The sequence below is a fragment of the Crocodylus porosus genome, unplaced genomic scaffold (assembly GCF_001723895.1).
Source record: "Crocodylus porosus isolate Cpor-Errol unplaced genomic scaffold, CroPor_comp1, whole genome shotgun sequence".
NCBI lineage: Eukaryota > Metazoa > Chordata > Crocodylia > Crocodylidae > Crocodylus > Crocodylus porosus.
The window spans coordinates 73,796,981-73,805,043 of record NW_017728949.1 but is presented as its reverse complement, the minus strand read 5'-3'; the positions used below and the strand labels follow the sequence as shown (position 1 = coordinate 73,805,043).

General features: G+C 39.7%; 1 protein-coding gene across 3 annotated transcripts in view; it reads left to right on the top strand.

Moving 5' to 3' along the window:
• The window catches only part of GTDC1 (glycosyltransferase like domain containing 1), a 293,667-nt gene that overhangs the window by 236,495 nt on the left and 49,109 nt on the right, over positions 1 to 8,063 (top strand). The window lies entirely within an intron of this gene.

The following is an 8,063-nucleotide window of genomic DNA, read 5'->3' as shown; positions in this document are numbered from 1 at the left end:
AGACACCTCTCCCTTACAGACACCTTTTCCTCCATGTAGCCCCAGTACCCCTCACCCTCAGCACTGCCCCACTCCCTAGCACCAGGGCAGGAAACAGCAGCTGGAAGAAGGAGCAGGATACAGACTTTGGCTGATGTTACATTCAAAGGAATTGGAGGAGCAGCAGCTGTTTGAGAGTCAAAAATTAACCTGTCTGGACCCCCGAACCACTGGCAACCAGTTGGACACCCCTGCCATGAACTGTCGATGTACGCTTCTTTAACCCAGCTTTTACCATCTCTCCTCAAAACCCACAAAAATGCATTACTTGCAAAAAACGTGACATGCGGTGTCTTTCTGTCTCTTCCAAGTGCAGTCTGCATTCTGATACTTGCTTGAGTCTTGTTGATGCAACAGCAACAACATCCAAACTTCCGTAGCACTTTCCAGTTAAGGATCTGAAGCAGTTTTACAAACACAAGTTAAGACATCCAGTAAAATGAAGTAAAAAAAATCTCCATTTTACAGAGGTGGAAGATAAAATATAGATAACACAAAGTGGCAGGGGGCAAAGCTAACTCCCCTCCTTCTGACCCCCCAGTTCACCCTTTTGCACCAAAGGTGCTTTTGTATGTCAATGGCCTTGGACAAGTGCTAGGGCATTCATTTGGAGTTCGTATCTGAGTCAGTCAGAATCCCCAAATTTGTTGAATTCTCTATTTGATTTGCCCAGGGTATCAGCAAAGACAAGGTAAAGAAAATCTGAACGTAAAATAGCAAAGATAAGATAGGAGGCTGTTGGATGTTAACCCAGGAACTTGGAGTTAAAAAAAAAAAAAAAAAAAAAAAAAAAAAAAGGCAGAGAAGTTCTGGACTTCCAAAAAGGTTAGGGTTCAGTTAGCTGTTCAGACTAAGGTAGAAACCATTTCTGGGTTTTTTCCTACCTCAAGTAAAATCTCTCCAAATCTTTGCATCTACACTTCCCTGAAAGTCTTACATGTACCAAGACTGAACAGAGAACAGAAAGCGTTTTACCTTTGAAATGTTATAACAATGGCTTAAAAATTACAAGCTTTCATGCAATTGTAGCTAAATAATGGAAATTGCATGATATTCCATGTATGATGTGGCATGCCAATCTGAATGTTTGCCATTTTGGCCACCAGATATTTTTAGTCTTTTCAATGTATACTAAATATATTATCTTTGCATTTGTGCTATGAAACTGCACTACCAAGAAGTCTAGGCACATTTACTTTAAATAGATGTGTATTTTGCATTCTATCTTCATAACATGTTGTCATGTTATATTGTATGTGTTTATTCACAACACCTCATTTACCCTAATGAAACATTACTTATTGGAATCAGCTTCCTTTATTGGCACCAACAGTCAGTCCATGCACTATTTTATTAAAAAAAACGCCAACAAAAAGAATAGAAAGATAATGATGTTACTGTCAGATGAATAGGAACTGCATTAGAAACACTAGCTGGAGTTCTGTTTTAGGTTAAATCAAATTCTATGGGGTCAAGGTCTGGATTGTATATTACACCAAGTTTTGAATAAACAAGCATTACTTATAAGAATGCATATAAGCTAGAAAAGATTGCAGTTGTAAACATTATTACCTGGTCAGTCTGTTCCTCTCATTTACTTCTGGCAAATAGGCATGATCAGGTGAATTAAATTTGGTAGCTTTCCCTTCTAATTTTCAAGGGTCATGTTTAAACCTCATGCTAGTGGTCTGGAAGTATTGTGTCCATAACATCATTTCAACTATGCTGGAAATTTAGTTTATACTTTATATGATTTACAGTGTATGGTCTGGTCTTCCAGGGGTCATAAATGTTATATCCAGGTACAACATTTTAGACAATACTAAAGCTCAAAGTCCAAAACTTGTCTGCAACAAAACATTTCCAATCAAAGCCCCTAAAATGAATTATTTTTATCCTGAATACTAGGATTCTAGCTATAGCTATTTGTGGCTTTCTGCCTACATCCTTTATCATGTCTGCACTGTTGTTAGTAAAATATACAGAACTACTTTATGCCAAAACAATGGAAGTTAATGCAGATAACTTGTTCCAAAGTTAACCATCAAATAAATCCTTTTTTTAAAACTGTTAAGTGAAATGGTTCTAAAACTTAAAAAATTGTCAAGATGATGAATACTGTGTGTGTAATACAAGTAAATACCACAGAATTGATTGCACACACATGTCTTACGTAAAGGATATTAAATAGTTTGTTCCAAAGAGAAATTGGTGAAGTCTTATCTAATATTATTAAAAATTGTGCAATGACAGGTCAGATTAATGAAGACTGAAAACTGGGTAAGAAGAAGTCATCCGAGCTGGAATTTGGGCCACGTGTCATTGGGGATAAGTGGTAAAACAGCAGCAGAACTACAACGGGGCAACTGGGGCAGCAGCGCTGATTTGGGCAGGGGAGTAGGGATAGAAAAATAGCTGCTGCTGCAACTGCCACTACCACATAATTGCACCAGCGGCCTGTCAACAACCAGAAGTTGCCCCTATCCCAATGCATTCTGCTGCCACAAGCTCCCAGCAGCGTTGTTACTTCTCTGTGATGAAATATTAGGAGGAACAATATAAGGGTTGCCCCATCTTTCACACTTCAAGGGACTATTTAAATGGCAAATAGTTTTCAGACCAAATTATGCAAACAGGCTACACAGTACCAGCTAGTTTTTATTTGGCAAAACCATTTTTAAAAATCATTCCCTAGGATGGTAATAGAGGAAATGTATAGTATAGTAATGTAATGTAATAAGAAATGTACAGTAGTGTGAACAAGACATAAATGTGACGTGCATCGTGGTATTTATTTGGACTACATTTAACAACCAGCCATTGTAACTTGTTGGCTTAAAGATAAAAATAGTATTTTTTTAGTTATAGGTCTCAACTCGCATTTAACTGTACGAAAAATATAGTTATAACCATTCTGCATATGTGGAATCTTGGTCCAGAGTGTTTAACTTGTTTGGGCAAAATTACAGGTGTTGAGCAACTAGTTGGTCCTCCATTGTTCTAACTATAGTACCTTCTTTGGTGTTATCAAAGACCAATGAATTAATCTTATAGAAAAATTATTCTTAGAGTAAACGTGCCCTATCTAGTTAGTCTATAAAGTGCAAATCTATCCTGCCTTTAACTACAGGTAGTCATTGTTACAAAGAAGTATGTAGTAGAATGGGATCTGTAATTGTTGCTGTCATGGTTTGTTTCTAAGAGCTGAGGCAAAGGTGCTATGCTTGACTCATTTATAGGCTTCTTTAACGTAGATTTGTTACTTAGCCTCTCCAGCTTCAGTTTTTCCCTATGTAATAACACAGTACAGGAATGTGCAAGGCATAATTAATTGTGATACACTGTAGTATTTGAGAACCTCAGATTGTAGGAGTAAAAAAAGTAGTAAAAGGCTGTAGTTTATGTGGATTTTAGGATTACTTTGCTATTAATGTATGCCTATACACATGCAGCGAGGCTGTTCCAATGTGCTATAATTATAGTTAATCAATTAATTGAGTCTGCTGGAGCATAGTAATTACTGTGCTCCAGCAGACTCCAGTGTCACATGTATTAGCATCCCTGCACTGAAAAATGGTGGTGGGGGCACTTTAACTAAAACTTATTTCACAAGCTTTCATTAAAGCACCGCTGCCACCATTTTTCAGTGTGGGGACGCTGATGCATGTGACGCTCTGGGCACTTTAAATAGAATGGCTCTTGGAGCTGCTCTAATTAAAGCACCTCTGTCTTCCACTTCCAGAGCACGTATATAAACATCCAGTATTTCCACATTTTAAAAATTAAAGGACAGAAAGTAAATAGGGATCTAAAAAGAGATGCAGATTAGAGCCGTCACCACAGTTTTCAAACTCTGATGCCTAAACTTGGGTACCACTGACCTCTTCCAAACACCTAAATGACCCAGTACTCAGAAGCACCAAGCGACCATTTGTCTCATTGATTTAAACTTTCACTATTACAGGTATGGAGAATGGAAAGGTGAGAGTGTCACAGGGATAGTTATTTGGGCAGCAGCCCTACTTCTTACTGCATCTGTTTAAGGTTCCATCAGGAAATATATCAAGAAATTCTACATCTATTATAGTAATACTATATGAGTGAAATTTAAGCAAAGGAAATGACAAATACTACTTGATTTGAGATGGCTCCTGTCTCCATATATATGGTACATTCCCTGCTGCTAAGATATTTTTTCCCATAAAGTAGCATGAAAATCAACTGTAATTTTTTTATTTATGAAAGATTTTGATATGATTATATATTAAAAGTTACTGGAAAAAAGAAGCAGTTTTGGTATGAAAAGAAACTAATTCATTCATAAAAGCGGGCAATTTTTTTTTCAAAATGAAATTGGTGGAGAGTGGCTAATATTTCTAGGAGATAATTTAGTTCACTTCTTGTTTATAATATTTGTAATTGATTTTGGTGAGGAGAATGAATGTGAAATATTCAAGTCACTGATTATATCTACCATATAGATATAACAAATAATGGGGAACAAAAAGAATTTGGAAGATGTAGCTGACTGGGTTAGTAAATGGAAAGTACAGCTTAATGTAGATAAATGTAAAATTATATATCTGGGGGCAACAACCCAAAGTAGGGAGTATGTATTAAATGGAATAGTTATGCTGCATACCAACTAGGAAGAGGGATTTAGAGGTTATTGCAGAAAAATCCTCAAAGCAATTAGTCAAGTGTACAACTGCAATAAACCTCGCATAGTATGTATATGGTTGAATTTTGGTAATCATTTCAAAGAAAGGATCTGTTTGCACTTAAACATTCTGCATTGCAGGGTGATGTGGATGATTCCAGGATTTAAGAATATTTGTTTTGACAAAAGGCTAGAGAAGCAGTTTATTCTTAATTCAGAAATTCAGGCTTTAATGGGATTGAGTATAGAAGTGTAAGGAATTGTAGAAAGGGTTGATAAAATAGAGCAAGTGTTTTTCTGGTAAACAGTTCAATAAACAGGTTACATAATCTAAACAATTTGGAAATTAAGAGGAAATTGGGAATTCAAACTTACCTATATATCTTAAGTAGTATTAATCACATGAAATGTGCTGCCAAAGAGGGCCACAGAAACAAATGATGTTCAGGTGAATGACCTTAAGGCATAGGTATACATTTAGGAAAGGCATGACTCTGCAGGAAATGGTGATAGAGCATTTCAGTCAGTTTTATATGAATTTAGGAAAGTTCATTTCACAAATTGGTAAGAAGTAGCTGTTCCCTGGGATGGAACATAACTGAAAGAAACTTAAGAAACACATATCAAAGTAGAATTGTTTAAAATGTGACATTTTAAATAGCACTAAGTGATCATTGTGTGCTGAATATCGTTATGTTGAAATGTACCTTATATCTAAGAAGGAAGGGCATGGAAAGTAGGGTTGTACGTAAGTTTGCCAGGTGTTTCGTTTCAACTTATTTCGAGCTCAAAACAGTGAAATCAAAATGAAACAAAAAGGCTTTGAAACAGCCTCAAAATGAAACGAGGGCACTCAAAACATTTCAAAAGTTTCAAAATGTTCTGAGTTTCGAAGCTGGGCTTGCTTGCAGGGAAACAGAAACTAAGGAGAGAGAGGGGGAAGAGTGGGGAAGGACTGCTCTGATATTGACTGCGTAGCTGGCCAGTGACTGTGATATCCTTCCCTGAGGTCCCTTCCAATCCTAGTGCTCTGGGGACGGGACAGAAAAACAGTTGTGCCTTACACACACACACACGCGCGCGCACACACACACACTTTGCTTTCAAGACTTTGAGGTGCAGTTTCCCAGAAACCCCTGTACCTATCTCCATGAAACTTGGCAGGCATCATGCCCTCAGAAGGGGGCTACTATCCCTGCAAGTTTCATCCAAATCGGGCACAAAATGACAAAGTTATAGGTAGTTTCATGCTTCCCCATTATAGCCTATGGGTGAAACATTGAAACAGCAGCAAAACAGCGAAACAATTTTGATGAAATGAAATGGAACAGCGGTTTTGAAATGAAACAAAACTCCAAAGGAACACTGTCCCATTGAAACAGCAAAATGGAAGTCGAAATGAAACGGTGCTGTTTCGCACAGCCCTAATGTGGGCCCCATCTTTAAAAAAGGGAAGCGGGAGGACCCAGGCAACTATAGGCCAGTTAGTCTTACTTCTGTCCTGAGGAAGCTCTTTGAAAAGATTATCAAGGAGCACATCTGTGATGGGCCAGCAGCAGGGATGATGCTCAACAGCAACCAGCACGGTTTCATTAGCAGCAGGTCCTGTCAGATCAACCTGATTGCCTTCTTTGATCAGGTCACAAAATCATTGGATGCAGGTGTTGCAGTGGATGTAGTCTTTGGACTTCAGCAAGGTCTTTGACACTGTCTCTCACCCCATTCTCATTAAAAAGCTAGGCGACTGTGGCATTGATGCCTACACAGTCAGATGGATTGCAGATTGGTTGAGGGGTCGTACTCAGAAAGTGGTGGTGGACAGGTCATATTCAACTTGGAGGGAAGTGGGCAGTGGAGTCCCCCAGGGCTTGGTCCTTGGGCCCACCCTGTTTAATTTCTTTATTAGAGACTTGGACGATGGGGTGAAAAGCACCCTGTTTAAATTTGCAGATGACATCAAGATTTAGGGTGAGGTGGGCATGCTAGAAGGGAAGGACAGATTACAGTGGGACCTGGACAGGTTACAGTGGTGGGCAAATGAAAATAGGATGGGATTGAATACTGAGAAGTGCAGGGTGCTGCACTTAGGCACTAGGAACCAGCAGTATACCTATAGGCTGGGGAACTCCCTTCTCAAAAGTATGGCGACAGAAAGAGATCTTGGAGTCATTATTGACTCGAAGATGAACATGGGCTGCCAATGCGAGGACACAGTCAGTAGGGCTAACTGCACCTTGTCATGCATCCACAGATGCATCTCAAGCAGGTCCAAGGAGGTGATTGTCCCCCTCTATGCAACACTGGTCAGGCCGCAGCTGGAGTACTGCATCCAGTTCTGGGCGCCGCACTTCAGGAGGGATGTGGACAGCATGGAGAGGATCCAGAGGAGGGCCACTAGCATGATCCAGGGACAGCAGGGCAGACCCTACTAGTGGACGCTACGGGATCTTAACCTGTTCAGCCTTCACAAGAGAAGGCTGAGGTGGGACTTGGTGGCCATCTACAAACTTACTAGGGGAGGACCAGCAGGGATTGGGAGAGACCTTGTTCACCCGAGAGCCTCCTGGAGTAACAAGGAATAATGGCCATAAGTTATTAGAGAGTAGGTTTAGACTAGACATTAGAAGACACTGCTTCACAGTCAGGGCAGCTAGGGTCTAGAACCAACTTCCAAGGGAAATGGTGCTGGCTTCTACCTTGGGGGTCTTTAAGACCTAGCTGGGGTCATTTGAGCCCAGTTTTCTCTCCTGCCCAGGGTAGGGGGTCAGACTAAAAGATCTACAAAGTCCTTTCCAACCCTATATCTATGAATCTATAATGGGGAGGTGTAGTCTTGAACACAGGATAGGAGAGTCAAGACTTCCTGGCTTCTGAGTTGTCTCTGGGGTCTCAGGAAAGAAAGTTAATCTCTCCACTTTAGTTTCCCCATCTGTAAATGGGATTTTGGTTCCTAGTAAGAGCAGCAAAGTGAGGTGCTCTCTAGTTTGCTTATATGTGATTTGAGTACCTGTGTTTCATCCTGCATTATGCAAGTCCTGCCTTTGCTTAATTCACTGAAATTGCTTTGAGGAGCCAGCAGGACCCTAGGCAGTTTCAGAGTTGTGCGCTATACCACGTATACTTTTCCAAGTCAGTGTCTTGCTGTTATATTGTACAAAGCTTACAAGTGTTAGAACAGAGTACTGTACCTTGGACGATGGTAAGAAGCCCCCTTGGTTTAAATGTCAGGCAGGTGAAATATAAAATATACTTAAGAGACTCTAGTGCTATTGGTCATATATACAATGAAATCCTAACAGTCTTTTGGTTATTTTCATAGTTTCATAGTTTGTAGGGTCGGAAGGGACCTGAGCAGATCATCTAG